The sequence below is a fragment of the Oncorhynchus nerka genome, linkage group LG20 (assembly GCF_034236695.1).
Source record: "Oncorhynchus nerka isolate Pitt River linkage group LG20, Oner_Uvic_2.0, whole genome shotgun sequence".
Taxonomy (NCBI): Eukaryota; Metazoa; Chordata; class Actinopteri; order Salmoniformes; family Salmonidae; genus Oncorhynchus; species Oncorhynchus nerka.
Window position 1 is genome coordinate 80,835,045 of NC_088415.1, and position 19,957 is coordinate 80,855,001.

The 19,957-nt window shown below is 40.6% G+C and overlaps 1 long non-coding RNA gene across 1 annotated transcript; it reads right to left on the minus strand.

The window, feature by feature from the left end:
• Positions 1–10,350: 10,350 nt before the first annotated feature.
• On the minus strand, positions 10,351–13,296 carry LOC115103215 (uncharacterized). Its single transcript, XR_003859553.2, has 3 exons — positions 13,188–13,296; positions 11,985–12,076; positions 10,351–11,089 (listed from the first exon to the last, which is right to left on the minus strand). It is a non-coding gene; the product is annotated as an uncharacterized LOC115103215 (long non-coding RNA).
• Positions 13,297–19,957: the final 6,661 nt, after the last annotated feature.

Consider the following 19,957-nt stretch of genomic DNA (forward strand, 5'->3'; position numbering starts at 1 on the left):
AAGGACATACAGCCAACTTGACAAAACTGTGTGAAGCATTGGAGTCAACATGTGCCAGCATCCCTGTGGAACACTTTCGACACCTTGTAGAGTCCATGCCCCGACGAGTTGAGGCTGTTCTGAGGACAAAAGGGAAGGTGTATTTAAAAAAAAAACTAATCCAATCTGTAAGTGGTTGGATTTATAGCAACCGTAGGTGAGATAGTTGTTCCATGGTGTAGGTAGTCTTCATGTACTGTATTTTCTTCCCTACTCTGACAAGTATTCTTAATGCAAGGTGTGAGGGATGTAAAAGTGCTGTATATCTTCCTGCAAATAGGCTTCCAAGAGGGAATTGATTTCACATTGTAAACCACGATAATGTGACACATTAAGAAATATTCAAATAAGGCATTACACCCTTATAACTCAAAGGAGGTCAACTGAAAGTAAAATGTACTCCTCTGTAGTTGATTGTTTATTTAAAACAACACAGAAAAGTGTAAAATGACAATGGAGTTGTTTAAAAACGACCCTGACAAGAGTAAAATGGTAATTGGAGTTAATTTGACAAGTCATCTGACAAGCTAGCTAACTAGCTGTTTAGCTGGCTAGCACAAGCACAAACACCAGCTAGCTAGCACATTATCTTGTCAACTGTTAATGAGTAGCAAGCCAGCTACAAGTGATGCCAAATAACAAGTCTTATACACTGTCTCATACAGTGAGACATGCAGAATGCAATTGGCGCCATGCTAAAAACCAACAACAAACTTCTGGGGTGATTTTCTCTGAACAGCTCATAAGGGTGACAGACCTCCATTGAAACTAGCTATACATTGTTTTGAAGGTAAGAATCTTCTTTTTCCAGCAGTGTATACAAATCTAAATGTGTTTTGGGGGTCAATGTGACTGATTATGAGAGAGCAAGTCACATATGTTCAGATATATGCACCATGTCATTGCTCTCTCTCACTCTGCGTTGTTTTATTCTTGCTAGTTGGTGGGGAGCTGGATATCATTGGCTGGAACTCAAATTGCTAGGGGGCTGGCCCACGTGGGGGGAAATGTAGGGAAAATGCCACAGCAGAGCTAGCAGAAAACAGTGGCTTTCAAACTAGGGATTACGTGGCTAATTGAGGTAAAACAGTAACTCTGCTCATAGATCAACAAAAAAAACAAAAAAAAATATTTGTCACATACACATGGTTAGCAGATGTTAATGAGAGTGTAGCGAAATGCTTGTGCTTCATGTTCCAACAATGCCGTAATAACCAACGAGTAATCTGCCCTAACAATTCCACAACAACTACCTTATACAGATAGATTATGCATGTATGAACTCCACATTGACACATCCAGCCCAATGTACCACCAGCTCACCTGCTTTCACACTGTGATTTGGCTATTAGATTATTTTTTTATTTTTTTTGAAAGGAATATTTTCACCATATTAAAACGAGAGTTCAGTTCACGTAACAGGGTTGACCTTAAAATGAGGGACAGACATAAATGAATCACTAATCACATGACATAAATAATAATCTTCTGAAATTATTTTGACAAACCAACAGTATAACTAGGGCTTCACAATGATGGGAAATCTTGGAGACATTTTGCGGTTAAGTCGATTCAAATCCTCCTAGAAGTCACAGAGGGTGCACCGAGGAACATTCTCCATATGGTCTATAATAAAGGTCACTTCATTGAATATAACAGGCTGTTAAAGTTCAATATTGAATTCGTTTGGTGGAATTATGCTTTACTTTTTTCATGCCTTTTTCAGTAGTACATCTCATAAAAAAATGGTCTTCTCTCACTCCATCCAACTCTAAGCAGGTAACATAATGGAGTAATGGGGAGTTCATGGGGAGAATCTCAGTTGAATTTGCTCAACTCCTATGGCCTCTCTCCTACGTCCTCTCCTCGCCTGCTTTTGAAAAAGGTCAAAGATAATCCAGAAGTGGAGATGAGGAGAGGAAACGAGGGAAATTAACTCATATGAAATGAGACTCCTTTTCCACTCAGGCGTATTACGTTTAAGGGGTTTAGATCCCAAAATAAATGTGTAAAGTGATAAAGAAAAATGAAAATACTTGTGCAAGACATTTTATAGATGAAAGGATAAGAAGTGTAATGTTTTTTAAATGTGTGCATGCTTTCTCCTTTGAGAAAACAACAGCTGATTCAAAGCGAGTGTGGCAGATATTAAAACACTTACACACTTACCGCTGCCAGGATACTCTTGTGCATCCTCTGTTAAAGTAGGTCATCGATGATGGGCGCAAACTCCTTTGTTCGCCTACTAATGAATCCTCGATCAGAGAGGAGACTTTTTTGCTGTAAATTAGCTGTAAAACATTTTTTTTTTGCCCCATGGCATAATTAGTAGAATTGCAGAAAACTTGCTTTAGAGGTCCAATGCAGCTCTTTTTATCTAAATATAATTTCTGGGTAACAATTACAGTTGAAGTCGGAAGTTTACATACACTTGGTTGGAGTTTGTCAACCACTCCACTAATTTCTTGTTAGAAACCTATAGTTTGGGCAAGTCGGAAGAACATCTACTTTGTGCATGACACAAGTAATTCTTCCAACAATTGTTTACAGACAGATTATTTCACTTATAATTCACTTTATCACAGTTCCAGTGGTCAGAGGTTTACATACACTAAGTTGACTGTGACTTTAAACAGCTTGGAAAATTCTAGAAAATGATGTCATGGCTTTAGAAGCTGCTGGGGCGGCAGGGTAGCCTAGTGGTTAGAGCGTTGGACTAGTAACTGAAAGGTTGCAAGTTCAAATCTGTCGTTCTGTCCCTGAACAGGCAGTTAACCCACTGTTCCTAGGCCATCATTGAAAATAAGAATTTGTTCTTAACTGACTTGCCTAGTTAAATAAAGGTAAAATTAAAAAACCTAAAAAATAGGTTGGTCAATTGGAGGTGTATCTGTGGATGTATTTCAAGGCCTACCTTCAAACGCAGTGTCTCTTTGCTTGACATCATGGGTAAATCAAAAGAAATCAGCCAAGACCTCAGAAAACAAATTGTAGACCTCCACAAGTCTGGTTCATCCTTGGGAGCAAGTTTCAAACGCCTGAAGGTACCACGTTCATCTGTACAAACAATAGTACGCAAGTATAAACACCGTGGGACCACGCAGCCGTCATACCGCTCAGGAAGGAGATGCGTTCTGTCTCCTAGAGATGAATGCACTTTGGTGCGAAAAGTTTAAATCAATCCCAGAACGGACCTTGTGAAGATGTTGGAGGAAACAGGTACAAAAGTATCTGTAGCCACAGTAAAACGAGTCCTATATCGACATAACATGAAAGGCCGCTCAGCAAGGAAGATGCCATTGCTCCAAAACTGCTATTAAAAAAACAGACTACGGTTTGCAACTGCACAGGGGACAAAGATGGTACTTTTTGGAAAAATATCCTTTGGTCTGATGAAACAACAATAGAACTGTTTGGCCATAATGACCATCATTATGTTTGGAGGAAAAATGGGGAGGCTTGCAAGCCGAAGAACACCATCCCAACCGTGAAGCACGGGGGTGGCAGCATCATGTTGCTTTGCTGCAGGAAGGACTGGTGCAGTTCACAATATAGATGACATCATGAGGAAAGAAAATGATGTGGATATATTGAAGCAACATCTCAAAACATCAGTCAGGAAGTTAAAGATTGGTCGCAAATGGGTCTTCCAAATGGACAATGACCCCAAGCATACTTCCAAAGTTGTGGCAAAGTTATGGCTTCAGGACAACAAAGTCAAGGTATTGGAGTGGCTATGACAAAGTCCTGACCTCAATCCCATAGAAAATTTGTGGCCAGAACTGAAAAAGTGTGTGCGAGCAAGGAGGGCTACAAACCTGCCTCAGTTACACCAGCTCTGTCAGGAGGAATGGGCCAAAATTCACCCAACTTTTTGTGGGAAGCTTGTGGAAGGCTACCTGAAACGTTAGACCCAAGATAAACAATTTAAAGGCAATGCTACCAAATACTAATTGAGTGTATGTAAACTTCTGACCCACTGGGAATGTGATGAAAGAAATAAAAGCTGAAATAAATTATTATCTCTACTATAATTCTGACATTTCACATTCTTAAAATAAAATGGTGATCCTAACTGACCTAAAACAGGGAATTTTTACTATGATTAAATGTCAGGAATTGTGAAAAACAGAGTTTAAATGTATTTGGCTGAGGTGTATGTAAACTTCCTACTTCAACTGTAAGTACCTTGTTTTCAATAAAAATTGACATAAAGAAATATAAAAAAATAATAAAGAAATAGCTTTTTCTTAGCAAAGAGCAATTTATCAAGCAAGAATTTCTGAGAGTGGTCTGAGTAGGAAAGGGAAAACTTCACAATTTTACAGTAATATTCCACCTAAAACACAGAAAAATCACATTTTTGCATGCACTGGGCCTTTAAAACAATCACATTTTCACTACACCCCATGATAAAATGAGTAGAACTGCAGCAAACTTTCTGTAAAACTGCACATTTTTTCTCTCCGCTCCATGGCAAAATGTATTGAATTGCAGGAAATGTGCTTTAAAACTGCAACATTTTCTCTACGCCCTATGACAAAATCTGTAACATTGCAGGAAATTAACTTTACTGCGAGGTGGGGGGCCCCCCAACCAAATCAGGCACATGGACACATAGACACACACGAACACACGCACATACACAATTTAAGCATTTATGCACTCATAAACACCACACACACAAATAGAAATGATGGACAGACGCTTTTTCTCATTCTCTACCCACAGGTGGCGATGTCACTCCTTTTATGATTTGTATTGGATGTATGAGTTCAAGACTGTCAACAGGAAGCCAGTCTTGTACTTTATATCTAAGTTATAGTAATAATTTAGCAGATCAGGTTTATTATGACCAACTCTCTCTCTCTTTCTCTCTCTCTCTCTCTCTCTCTCTCTCTCTCTCACACACACACACACACACACACACACACACACACACACACAGTTTTGATAAAACTTGCTTCTCTTGAGAATGGACGTAATATCTCATGAACAGTGAAAGTGTACAAATATGAGGCAAGATATTCAGGTGGTCAGCAGACAGAAACAGTTGAATCCAAACATTTTTCAAAGCCAGTTAAGGATACTATAGGCCTATTTATTCACGTTGGATTTATTAACTACAAAAGGGTAAGACATGTTTTTAATTCTGGTGCCCTCTGCTCACACAAGCTTGTTAGCTTACTAGCTTAAAGGACGTTCAAAGTTCTTCAATAGAAGCTGATCCTTCAAGGTGTACTTCTCTGGACCTAATTCAGTTCATGCATTTCATAACAAGATGCCCAGCGCTTCAAGTCTGCTCCTCAACCATCTCTCTCTCTCTCTCCCTACCAGCAACATTTCTGTCATAAGCTACACTTGTCTGTCCATCATGCATATAAAGCAACTATCTTGCCTGCTCTATCCACACTGATTGGTGAAGTAATGTAATGAGCTAAATGTAAAAAACAGTTTATCACAGGTTTAAAAAGGAACAATGAAAAACGGTACTTTCTTGGGGTTCGAACTGGTTCAGAAGTGTATTTTGCTGATTGGAACAGTGGAACCGAAATAAAGAATTCTGGTTCTGTTCAGAAAGAAACGATTGGAAAGTAATTTTGGTTCCAACCACTGGAAGGAAGTCTATGACCTAGACTCTAGGTCCTAGAGGGTCGAGAAAGCGAGATTGTGGTTTGTTTACATCCATTTGGGTGTTTGTGGGCTTTCATTCTGCACATGGCCGAAACTACATATGAGTACACCGAGGTCCGGGCCTCTGACATTTTTTTTCTAATTAGAAATAAAATAATAATAATAAAAAATATATATTTTGGACACAAGAAAGAAAATCAATTACGTGTCAACATCTAAAATTAGCTTCCAGCGTTGATCATAGCGCATAAAGCTTATAGTTTAGATATGACTGTTCTATTCGCACCTGCCTATTCGCGAACAAGTGGAATCATGAACAGTGGTTTGTTCATTATGTTCGCCTGCTCCACATGATTTGCCTTTTTAGTAGCACATTCACCACTCTCTCAAAAGACTAACCCCGCCCTCTCGTGGCACAGCCCGAGGGCCTGAGACATAAAATGAAATACCACAGCTCGGCTCTGCTTACACTGTGTTTGCGAGATGTCAGACAAAAGGTAATTTTAAAACCGCCCTGTGACTCCTGCCGTGTCTACAGATATCCTCCAAACAAACAAAAAACGACTCTTGGAGAATGAGTGCAACTGGTAAATAGTTGCTTATATATTGAACAAAAATATATATGCAACATGCAACAATTTAAGAGTTACAGTTCATATAACGAAAACGTAATAAATTCATTAAGCCCTAATCTATGGATTTCACATGACTGGGAATACAGACATTCATCTGTTGGTCACAGATACCTTAAAAAAAAGGTAGAGGCGTGGATCAGAAAACCAGTCAGTATCTGGTGTGACCACCATTTGCCTCATGGATTAGCATAGAATTGATCAGGCTGTTGATTGTGGCCTGTGGAATGTTGTCCCACTCCTCTTCAATGGCTATGCAAAGTTGCTGGATGTTGGCAGGAACTGTAAACACGCTGTCATGCACGTCGATGAATGGCACGACAATGGGCCTCAGGATCTCGTCATGGTAACTCTGTGCATTCAAATTGCTGTCGATAAAATGCAATTATGATTGTTGTCCGTAGCTTATGCATGCCCAACCATAACCCCACTGCCACCATGGGGCACTTTGTTCACAACGTTGACATAAGCAAACGGTTGTACGTACTGCCAAATTGTCTAAAAAACGATGATGCAGGCGGCTTATGGTAGAGAAATTAACATTCAGTTATTTGGCAACAACTCTGGTGGACATTCCTACAGTCAGCATGTCAATTCCAAGCTCCCTCAAAATTTGTTGTGTGATGAAACTGCACATTTTAGAGTGGGCTTTTATTGTCCCCCAGCACAAGGTGCACCTGTGCTTCTTCATATGCCACACCTGTCAGGTGGATGGATTATCTTGGCAAAGGAGAAATGCTCACTAAGATGGACGTAAACAAGTTTGTGCACAAAATTTGAGAGAAATACACTTTTTGTGCAAATGGAAAAAAACAAGCTGCTAAATTCTCATTATAACTTTGCTTCAGAGAGTAGGCTACTGAGACAGACAGTGATGTGGCGCTCAGTGGTGAGGCTGGCAAGCTGCAATGCATGCAGGAGGAAGCAGAGGAAACATAGAGAGAGGAAGCAAGCGAGAGCTTAGTACAGTGGTTCCCAAACTTGGGGCCGGGGCACATGTGGTCCCCTGACAAAATCTGTACTAATCTTATCAAACAAGTTAGGAACTTAAAAAAATAAGATATGTTTTAAAATGAACATCTCCACATGGCCTATCTTCCTTATAGGCCTCGGCATACATTACAATGCAAACAATACAGTTCTAAAAATGTCATCCGTTTTTGTTTAGTCACTGACGTGTCAGCACAAATATTTTCTCAGAGTGAATCATTTCTGATATTTCACCCCTTTCTGGGGTATAACATTACAATTGTATAGCTAATAGGTTATGTGTTTGCAGATCGACTGCGGTTAATGAATCTAAAGCAACCAAGGGGATAACTGCTGGGGTCATTTTTGCATGTCTTTGCTCTTCTTCAAATAGAATTTTAACATGTTTTAATTGTATAGAAATGCAGTAAATGAGTTTCAACTTTGAAACGGGAGCCACACACACACTAACATCCACACACCTCCTTGGAAAAGTGTTCTGCGGACGGGAGCCACACACACCTCCTTGGAAAAGTGTACTGTGGACGGGAGCCACACACACACTAACATCCACACACCTCCTTGGAAAAGTGTTCTGCGGACGGGAGCCACACACACACTAACATCCACACACCTCCTTGGAAAAGTGTTCTGCGGACGGGAGCCACACACACACTAACATCCACACACCTCCTTGGAAAAGTGTTCTGTGGACGGGAGCCACACACACACTAACATCCACACACCTCCTTGGAAAAGTGTTCTGTGGACTGGAGCCACACACACACTAACATCCACACACCTCCTTGGAAAAGTGTTCACCACACACTCCTTGGAAAAGTGTTCTGTGGACTGGAGCCACACACACACTAACATCCACACACCTCCTTGGAAAAGTGTTCTGCGGACGGGAGCCACACACACACTAACATCCACACACCTCCTTGGAAAAGTGTACTGCGGACGGGAGCCACATACACACTAACAAGTATTTCCTGTATGTGTTTTTCTCCACAGTGAAAGTGGAAAAGGTCAACAACACAGGCATTGATGGTGCACAAATATAAATCAACTTAATCAGTTGGTCAGTAGCCAGAAACAGTTGAGTCTAAACCTGACATGAGATGGATGAGTAGACGTGATGACTAATATAACTGGTTTGTTACTTAAGTCACAAAGTCCCATCTATCTTTTCTTGCACACTCTCTGTCTTTATGCTGATGTTGTATTTTTACACAAATTAAGTTTAGATAGTCCTCAAAAACCGGGCAACACTAGCAAGAGAAGAAACCTTGAGAGGAAACAGAGTGCAGTGAAGTTAATTAAAGACAACACCTTGAAGAGATAATTTACTCAAAATACAAATGGTAAGGAAAGTGAGCTTGGGGTTTGTTTACTCCCATTTGGGTCTTTGTGTGCTCTCATTCTAAATGCAACATGAACCAATAACACAATGAGAGGAATCTAACTGGGTCAAATAATACCTAAGTGGAAAAGTAGGTACCATGTGAAAGTCTTTGTCTCAACAAGCACAGTGAAGTAAAAACTGTCCCAGTCACCATTTATTTGGCATCTTATCAGTTTCTCTTTTCTGTCTACAATTTCCTGAAAATCACGTGACTTCTTGTAAATCCCCATTGTCTAACTTCTGTATTTGTGTTGAGTGTCGAACTTTACCACATAAATATTCAGGGACATGTGATGACTTTGAATCAACGTGGAAAACTGACTGGATTTGTAAAAGTCATCAACATAAGTGCATTTCGTCTTTTTTTTCACCCAACTTTTACGCTAAATCCAATGACATGGTGACATTTGTTGTTGATTTCACGTTGAATTCACTGTTAGTTGACAACTCAAAGAAATGTAAATCAAAACTAGACATTGAAAGGACATCTGTGCCCAGTTGGTAATAATGCATCATTGCCATTGTACAATTGCCAGAGAAAAGCACCGCAACTGATTTTCTCAGATACTTACAGCTGTTTAACATATAGCATTGACACCGATAAATATCAAGTGTTCATTGACTTTAATAAGTACTATATTCTGTTTTGTTTGTAATGAGATGCTCTCTTGTCCTCTGATTAGCACGCTTGTATCATGCAACTGTTTACATGTTCTGGAATGTTTTTAAACAGGCAGATTGTTAACACTGGTCTAATTTACAGTATTCATCTCTCATCCTCATCCTCATCCTCCAGTGACAGTTGTTTTTCCAGTCAGTCACCCATTAAGGTTTAGGTGTTAATCCCATTGAACTTTGTTCCTTAGTGTCAACCTTACTTTAAGACATGACCATTCCAGTACATTTACTGAGTGCATTTTCAAGATGATGAAAAAAACAGCATTAACAATGCTGGGCTGATGATGCAGGACATTTTGTTCCAAAGCTCTGACTTGGTAAGAGGGAACAATTTGACCATAGTTTAAATACATAGTATAAAATGAGGATTGCATTAGGACAAATAAAGCATCACTGAATAGTTTGTCACAGTTTTTATTGCATTAAAAAGCTAAGCCAGAATATAAGATAATGAAATGCTAAATATATTTATAGGAGCAATGTGAGTATGACCCTATTATAACCTTCTAAATGTACATTACTTAACTGAATATTGTTAGTTGTTTAGCCTCATTATCTGCTTCATCACATTTCATAGGCGCTGCACAAATCATTGATCAGCTAAGTTGATAAGCTACAGAGCAGCACCCCTGGATGGAGAGCAGTTTTGGGGTTTAAGTTCCATGCTCAAGGGCACAACGGCAGGAGGGAGTACCTGGAATCATAGACCAACAGTTCCCACAGTTCTGTTTTTATACCCTGTCCGTGGATTGAATCAGCAACCTTCCGGCTACTGATCAAGCAACCTTCCACCTCTCTAAAGCCTAATTGTGCAGCTTCTGCGCCATCCGTTAGGTTCGTTTAAACAGAATTATGCATCGAAAGTTCGCTTCTGTCGGCACATCTCTGCTTCCGCATCTGCACACCTCCTTTTTCCAGCATGACATTTGCTTACAAATGATATGTGAAGCTTCTATGTATGTAGTGTAGGACATTATGAAGGCATTATGATGGCGTCATGAAGGCTTTAATAGATATATCTGGTTTAAAGTGTGACTATGTAGCTTCAAAGTATGCATAAAACATAAAACTTCAAAGTATACATACTGAATATTTTCCAGTGTGCATATTACAAAATCTGGTGGAATATCTAAGCTATTCCTACGTTTGCGTCTGTCTAAAATATCCGAATCTGATATGATGGAACGCTGAGAAGAGTCTATGATGTTGTTTTTCACACTCAATGTCTGATCTGCACCCTCTGTACTTATGAAGATCTCAGTTTCAGAGCTAAAATGTAAAGGCTCCGTTATGCTTCTCCGACGTTTGCGTTTGTACAGAATCTTTGTCGCCTGCCCAGAGTCAGAAAAATCTTCTGCCTCAAGTTCCACTCCAAAGGACATATTTAAGTCACGCGCAAAATCAATATTACAAATCTTTTTGAATTTAACCATATATATCTCAAATATACTGACACAGGCTAGTACCGGGTTTCAGTGTCACCAGTAGCAATCTTTTTTAACTGACCTGACAGGTTATTAACATAGTCACACTTTAATTCCAGGATGATGAAAGAAAGAGAGAGAGAAACAGAGAGATAGGGACAGAGGGAGGGAGAAAGCGGAGTGGTTGGAGTTATCCATCCGGGAGCCTCCAGCAGCGGTAACAGGAGGGCAGCGATGGCACATACAATCGTTGGGTGTGTTCTCCATCCACTATCTTGGCCCCTGCTTTAGCCCTGGCCCCAGCCCTGCAATGTGAAGAAAGGTTCTCAGTTCAAAAATATGTTTACTCTCTTAAGCAATCAATAATTAGATTTGCACGGTATATGGTATTTATAGATGATGAATTTGCTGATGATAACAATAATGAATGTAAAGGTAATGATAAGGATTGACATAACAATCTTGACAATAGTGCCTTCAGAAAGCATTCATACCCCTTGACTTATTCCACATTTTGTTGTGTTACAGCCTGAATTCAAAAGTTGATGAAATAGATTTTTTTCTACACACAACATCCCATAATGCCAAAGTGAAAACATGTTTTTAGATTTTTTTGCAAATGTATTGAAAAGTAAATACAGAAATATCTCATTTACATAAGTATTCAACACCCCTGAGTCAATACTTTGTAGAAGCACCCATGGCAGCGAATACCGCTGTGAGTCTTTCTGGGTAAGTCTCAAATGATTTGTGAACTTTGCCCAACTGGATTGTACAAGCTGTCAAGTTGATTGTTGATCATTGCTCGACAGGCATTTTCTAGTCTTGCCATAGATTTTTAAGACTACTTAAGTCAAAACTAACTAGGCCACTGAGGAACATTCAATGTCGTCTTAGTAAGCAACTCCTTTTCATTTTGTATTAATTTGAAAACAATTTTAATTCCACTTTGACATAAAATCAAATCTATTTTAAATTCAGCCTGTAACACAACAAAATGTGGGAAAAAGTAATGGGGTATGAAAAGAAAGTTTTCACAGCCCTTGACTTTTCCACAGTTTTTTGTGTTACAGCCTGAATGCACTGTTTGCAACAGAATGAAGCCTTGAAAAATGAATAACATTATTGATAGTCTTCCTGACAAAAGAGACCAGACAGCGTTCATTGACAGTTAAAGTAGAGAAACATGTATATATTTACCCATTGGGAGGCCGAGGACCACACGTCCAGAAGTGGATTGTTTTCATGGTGTTTTAATACATGTTGCCGATAGGAGTAGGTCTGATGATATGCTGTTGAAGGGGAAATAATAATAATTGAACCAGCTATGTAAGACTGCATGACAGTATGAAGGCATCATGAAGACTTTATTAGATTTGTTGTATCTCCAAAGTATACTTAAAGCATATATATTTTCTAGTATACATGTCACAGCTTCACTCAAAAACGTGGTGGAATTTTTTATCTATTCAAACGTTTGAGTCTCCAAAATATCAGAATCTGATTGTAACGTCTGCTTCCGACTCACACACTCAAACACGTAGATCCCCTGAACACAGCTCACTTTCCAGCCCACTTTCCAGCTCACACTCTCAAACACCTAGATCCCCTGAACGCAGCTCACTCTCCAGATCCCAATCACCTGAATTCTAATCACCTGTTCACACACCTGTATATCATTATCACACCCAAGATATTGTTTGTTTTGTGACATACGTCTTTCAGAGCTCTGTCTTTCCTCTGATTTACTCCTCCCATGTATGATCATTTTTGCCTGCCTCACTAACGACGCCTTTTTGCCTATTCCCTACCTGTACTTTAGCCTATCAGATTTCCTGTTATCAACCTATTTGCCTGATCTCCCGGATTATGTTACTAGCCTTTTCCCTGCCTTTGGACCCTTGTGTATGACCTTCTGCCTGTCCCTGGACCCAGCTATCTGCCTCCTCCTGTGGTCCTTTTCAATAAACACCTGCTGCGCCCTGTGTTTGAAACCAGCTCTCTGTCTCCCCTCGTGTTCATTACACTGATAGGACAGTGCTGAGAAGTCATTGTTTTTTACTCTTAATGGAGCATTACTAGAGCATTTTGTATACATTATTTGTATTCAGGAAAGCAGTGAGTTGCTGCACAACAGTTTTTTCCCTCTTAATGCTTTATAATCTGCATCGTGTACACCTGGTATATACTTGGTATGTACTCGGTGTTCTCACTTGCAGAGCAACATTTGCGTTTGTAATTAATCTTTGTCACCTGCTCAGAGTCAGAAAAGGGTTCTGCTTCGAGTTTCACCCCATCAGCCATATTTAACGTTGTTAGTGTGATATAAACAATGCAATAATAAAATATATATTATGCAGTGTAATAAAATGCAGTCTTGATATAATGAAATTAATAATTTACCTGAAGGTGGTCAAATCACAGGATTAGCTTTGGGCTAGTGCTCTTTGAATGTAAAATTGTTTGAATGTTGGACTCAAACAAGAAGCTTTTATAGAAACCTGTTTCCTGGCTGTAGGCCTGTGTTCATGATTGGTCTCTGAAAGAACCTGACTGTACGTGTGTGTTCATGATTGGCCTGACTGGGTCTTCCCTGATTTTGGTATAAAAAAAAACTTTGCCACAATTTCCTATGTCAAAAAAAAGAAAGATTTACTGTGTTCTATGAAATGAAACCAAAAGAAAGTGACTTTTTCTCTGTGGTTGTTCAATGCTGCAAGCACTATTGAATGAGGAAATATCCCAGTTGCAATATTAGCTGTTGGAATGTCTATTACTCTAGTGGCTAATATATCGTCTCAGTATTTCACCAATGTTTGCATTCTCATATGAATCAAGGCCTTTTTTCCCCATAGTTGGTAATCAAGTTAGCAGTACTGAAGACATAATTAACTGGAGCTGCAAATGCATGGGAGTCGACCAATGTATCAAAACATTATATGAAATAAGTACTATGCATTTACAGTGCATTTGGAAAGTACTCAGACCCCTTGACCTTTTCCACATTTTCTTATGTTACAGCCCTGTTCTAAAACAGATTTATTTTAATTTTTTTACCTTAGTAATCTACACACAATACCCCATCAAATTCGGACCCTTCGCTATGAGACTGGAAATTGAGCTCAGATGCATTCTGTTTCCATTGATCATCCTTGAGATGTTTCTTCAACTTGATTGTAGTCCACCTGTGGTAAATTCAATTGACTAGACATGATTTGGAAAGGCACATACCTGTATATATAAGGTCCCACAGTTGACAGTGCATGTCAGAGCAAAAACCAAGCTATGAGGTCGAAGGAATTGTCCGTTGAGCTCCGAGACAGGATTGTGTCGAGGCACAGAGGAACTCTGGAGCTCTGTCAAAGTGACCATTTGGTTTTTGGTCACATCCATGACCAAGGCCCTTCCCTTCTGTCCATTTAGGAATGATTGAGGCCACTGTGTTCTTGAGGACTTTTGGTACCCTTCCCCAGATCTGTGCCTCGACACGGTCCTATCTCTGAGCTATACCGACAATTCCTTTGACCTTATGTCTTGGATTTTGCTCTGACATTCACTGTCAACTGTGGGATATATAGACAGCTGTGTGTATTTCCAAGTCATGTCCAAACAATTGAATTTACCCCAGGTGGACTCTAATATAAAACGAGTTTTGTCATTATGGGGTATTGTGTGTAGATTGATGAGGATTTGTTTTTCTTCATTTAATCCATTTTAGAAAAAGGCTGTAAAGTATCAAAATGTGGAAAAAGGGAAGGGGTCTGAATAGTTTCAGAATTCACTGTATATCCTGCTAATCACTGTGTGTTGTTAAATGAGAAAAGACTGCATTCAGGGACTGTTACAGTCGAGGAATACGTGTAATATTACCCATGGGGTGACCGAGGATCAGTTCTCCAGAGGAGTATTGTTGTCATTGTGTTTTAGTAGACTAAATGTCACTGACAGGAGGTTATCCACTGGGCACAGACTTCAGTTCAATGTCTAGTTTTGATTTACATTTGGTTGAGTTGTCAACTAACCATGAATTTAACATGAAATCAACAACAATTATCAATCAAGTTCAAATTTGTGTCCATAGGTTGATGGCTTTTTGCAAATCCAAATAAGTTTTCCACGTGTATTTAACGTCATCACATTGATTGTTTGGGGTTAAAAGTGGAAACATCATAGATTCACCCTGTTTTTTCCAAGTGGGAAATGTGATAATTCTCTCATGTCACGACTCCTACCGAAGGTGGCTCCCCTTCCCGTTCGGGTGGCGCTCGGCGGTCGTCGTCACCGGCCTACTAGCTGCCACTGATCCTTTTTTACCCCCTTGTCTGTTTATTAGTTGCACCTGTGTTTAGTTAGGTTAATTGGTTGGGCTTTATTTACCAGCCAGCCCGCCTGCTGTGCAGGATTGTTTTCAGTGTACATTTGTACACGCCTGTAAGTCAAGGTTGTCCGTGTGTGTGGTTTTTGCTGTACTGTTTAGTTCCCCGTGTTTGGGGCATTTCTTTGGGTTGGCGTTGTTTTCGCCGGTGTGGTGTATTAAAAGTATCGCTACCCTTAACTCTCTGCTTGCTGCGCCTGACTTCTTCCTCCGCTACACCCCGGGCGTTACATATGTATGTTTATAACTATTCTATATTAGCTACCTTTACTCTGCTCTGCTGGTTCTATTGCTACAGCTACTTATGATCATTATTATAACAACCACAACAACAAAACTATGCTTTAAAATAATTATTTTTTCAACAAATGGATAACTAAGAAAGATTAGTAAGCACTTAATATATTTGATATATTCCCATTTTCACAGATATACATCAAGCACTGAAGTTGCTACTCAATCATCAACATGTGCACGTGTGCATCGACAACAGTATACATTCTTGCTTTGAATTTATATGCATTTTAATTCCATGTTGTGGTGTGTAATGTAAAATGTACAGTACCAGTCAAAAGTTTGGACACACCTACTCATTCAAGGGTTTTTCTTTATTTTGACTATTTTCGCCATTGTAGAATAATAGTGAAGACATCACAACTATGAAATAACACATGTTGTAATCATATTGTAACCAACAAAGTGTTAAACAAATCCAAATACATTTTATATTTTAAATTCTTCAAAGTAGCCACCCTTTGCCTTGATGACAGCTTTGCACACTCTTGGCATTCTCTCAAACAGCTTCACCTGGAATGCTTTTCCAACAGTCTTGAAGGAGTTCCCACATATACTGAGCACTGGTTGGCTCCAAAACCATCTCAATTGGGTTGAGGTCGGGTGATTGTGGAGGCCAGGTCAATTGATGCAGCACTCCATCACTCTCCATCTTGGTCAAATAGCCCTTACATAGCCTGGAGGTGTGTTGGGTCATTGTCCTGTTGAAAAACAAATGATAGTCCCACTAAGCACAAATCAGATGGGATGGCGTATCACTGCAGAATGCAGTGGTAGCCAAGTTGGTTAAGTGTGCCTTGAATTCTAAATAAATCACTGACAGTGTCACCAGAAAAGCACCCCCACTCCATCAGACCTCCTCCTCCATGCTTCACGGTGGGAATCACACATGCGGAGATCATCCAGTCTCACAATGACAATGCGGTTGGGAGCAAACATCTCAAATTTGGACTCATCAGACCAAAGGACAGATTTTCATGGTCTGCTGTCCATTGCTCGTGTTTCTTGGCCCAAGCAAGTCTCTTCTTATTATTGGTGTCCTTTAGTAGTTGTTTCTTTGCAGCAATTCGACCATGAAGGCCTGATTCACGTAGTCTCCTCTGAACAGTTAACGTTGAGATGTGTCTGTTACTTCAATTCTGTGAAGCATTTTTTTGGGCTGCAACTCTAATGAACTTATCCTCTGCAGGTTTCATCATAGCGCTTGATGGTTTGCGACTGCACTTGAAGAAACTTCCAAAATTCTTGACATTTTCCGGATTGACTGACCTTCATGTCTTAAAGTAATGATGGACTGTCGTTTCTCTTTGCTTATTTGAGCAGTTCTCTCCATAATATTGACTTGGTCTTTTACCAAATAGGGCTATCTTCTGTATACCACCCCTACCTTGTCACAACACAACTAATTGGCTCAAACGTTTTGGTTACTACCTGATTCCATGTGTGTTATTTCATAGTTTTGATGTATTCACTATTATTCTACAGTGTAAAAAAGAGTAAAAATAAAGAAAAACCTTTGAATGAGTTGGTGTGTCCAAACTTCTGACTGGGACTGTATGCTGTGTTGTACAGTGTACTAACGTGAATTCAGTCTTTATATAATAAAATAAATAACAAATGACCTGGATATTGGAAGTGCCTAATGATTTTGATGAATACAGTGGTGAAGTGACTGAAACATGAAGTGTTTTTTATAGAAACCTCTCTGTTTACCTGTTGCCATGACTGTATATGTGTGTGTTTGTGATTGCTCCCTGACAGGGCCTGAGTCTCCAGCTTCAGTGATTTTTGCAATTCATTCCAGTCATTGGCAGCAGAGAACTGGAAGGAAAGGCTGCCAAAGAGGAATTGGCTATAGGGGTGACCAGTGAAATATACCTCCTGGAGCACGTTCTATGGGTGGGTGCTGCTATGGTGACCAGTGAGCTGAGATAAGGCGGGGCATTACCTAGCAAAGACTTAGATGACCTGGAGCCAGTGGGTTTGGCGATGAATTTGAAGCAAGGGCCAGCCAACAAGAGCATACAGGTCGCAGTGGTGGGTGGTATATGGGGCTTTGGTGACAGAACTGATGGCACTGTGATAGACTGCATCCAATTTGCTGAGCAGTGTTGGAGACTATTTTGTAAATGACATCGCCGAAGTCAAGGATCGGTAGGATAGTCAGTTTTACGAGAGTATGTTTGGCAGCATGAGTGAAGGATGCTTTGTTGTGAAACAGGAAGCCGATTCTAGATTTCATTTTGGATTGGAGATGCTTAATGTGAGTCTGGAAGGAGAGTTTACAGTCTAACCAGACACCTAGGTATTTGTAGTTGTCCACATATTCTAAGTCAGAACCGTCCAGAGTAGTGATGCTGGACGGGCGGGCAGGTGCGGGTAGCGATCGGTTGAAGAGCATACATTTAGTTTTACTTGCATTTAAGAGCAGTTGGAGGCCACGGAAGGAGAGTTGTACGGCTTTGAAGCTCGTCTGGAGGTTAGATAACACAGTGTCCAAAGAAGGGCCAGAAGTATACAGAATGGTGTCGTCTGCGTAGAGGTGGATCAGAGAATCATCAGCAGCAAGAGCGACATCATTGATATATACAGAGAAAAGAGTCGGCCCAAGAATTGAACCCTGTGGCACCCCTATAGAGACTGCCAGAGGTCCGGACAACAGGCCCTCCGATTTGACACACGGAACTCTATCTGAGAAGTAGTTGGTGAACCAGGCGAGGCAGTCATTTGAGAAACCAAGGCTGTTGTCATAATGGTGGGTGTAGCTGGTGTATGCAGTCAAGCGCAGGAGAGCAGAGAATTGGGAGTAACGTAACTTTACTCAGAATAATGAATGGTGCAAGGTAAAACAAGGCAAAACATTACACTTGCCTAAACACAAATACACAAACATCAACTTTTACGCACGGGCAAAAAAAAGCACCCGTCGAAATAAACAGCACCAACATTACCGAACATGACGTAAAACAATCCCGCACAACATCATGGGGGAAACAGAGGGTTATATACATGAACAATAATTAGGGGAATGAAAAACAGGTGTGTAGAAACAGAGACAAAACAAATGGAAAATGATAAGTGGATCAGCGATGGCTAGTAGACCGGCGACGCCGACCTACGAGTGCCGCCCAAACAAGGAGAGGAACCGACTTCGGCTGAAGTCGTGACAGCTGTTGAGACTGCCGATAAGAATGCGGTGATTGACAGAGTCGAAAGCCTTGGCCAGGTCAACAGATACGGCTGCACAGTATTGCACAGTATTGTCATTTATCGATGGCGGTTATGATATCGTTTAGGACCTTGAGCGTGGCTGAGGTGCACCCATGACCAGCTCGGAAACCAGATTGCATAGCTTTCAAAGACCTTAGAAAGGCAGGGTAGATTAGATATAAGTCTGTAACAGTTTGGGTGTCTACCCCTTTGAAGAGGGGGATGACCGCGGCAGCTTTCCAATCTTTGGGGATCTCAGACGATACGAAAGAGAGGTTGAACAGGCTAGTAATAGGGGTTGCAACAATTTTGGTGGATAATTTTAGAAAGAGAGGGTCCAGATTGTCTAGCCCAGCTGATTTGTATGGGTCCAGATTTTGCAGCTCTTTCAGAACCTCAGCTAACTGGATTTGGGTGAAGGAGAAAGGGGGGAGGATTTGGGCATGTTACTGTGGGAGGTGCAGAGCTGTTGACCAGGGTAGAGGTAGCCAGGTGAAAAGCATGGCCAGCCGTAGAAAAATGATTATTGAAATTATCGGTGGTGACAGTGTTTCCTAGCCTCAGTGCAGAAGGCAGCTGGGAGGACGTGCTTTTATTCTCCATGGACTTTACAGTGTTCCAAACCTTTTTGAGTTTGTGCTACTGGATGCAAATGTCTGTTTGATAAAGCTAGCCTTTGCTTTCCTTACTGCCTGTTTATATTGGTTCCTAACATCCCTGAAAAGTTGCATATCGCAGGGGCTATTCGATGCTAATGCAGTAAGCCACAGGATGTTTTTGTGCTGGTCAAGGGGAGTCAGGTCTGGAGTGAACCAATGTATCTGCAGTAGATTGCAACTCCACCCCCTTTGGCAGTTCTATCTTGGCGGAAAATGTTGTAGTTGGGGATGGACATTTCAGAATTTTTGGTGGCCTTCCTAAGCCAGGATTCAGACACAGCTACGACATCAGGGTTGGCGGAGTGTGCTAAAGCAGTGGGGAAAAAAACTTAGGGTGGAGGCTTCTATTGTTAACATGCATGAAACCAAGGCTTTTACGGTTACAGAAGTCAACAAATGCTAGCGCCTGGGGAATAGGAGTGGAACTGGGGGCTACAGGGCCTGGGTTGACCTCTACATCACCAGAGGAACAGAGGAGGAGTAGGATAAGGGTATGGTTAAAGGCTATAAGAACTGGTCGTCTAGTGCGTTGGGGACAGAGAATAAAAAGAGCAGATTTCTGGGCGTGGAAGAAAAGATTCAAGGCATAATGTACAGACAAGGGTATGGTAGGATGTGAGTACAGTGGAGGAGAT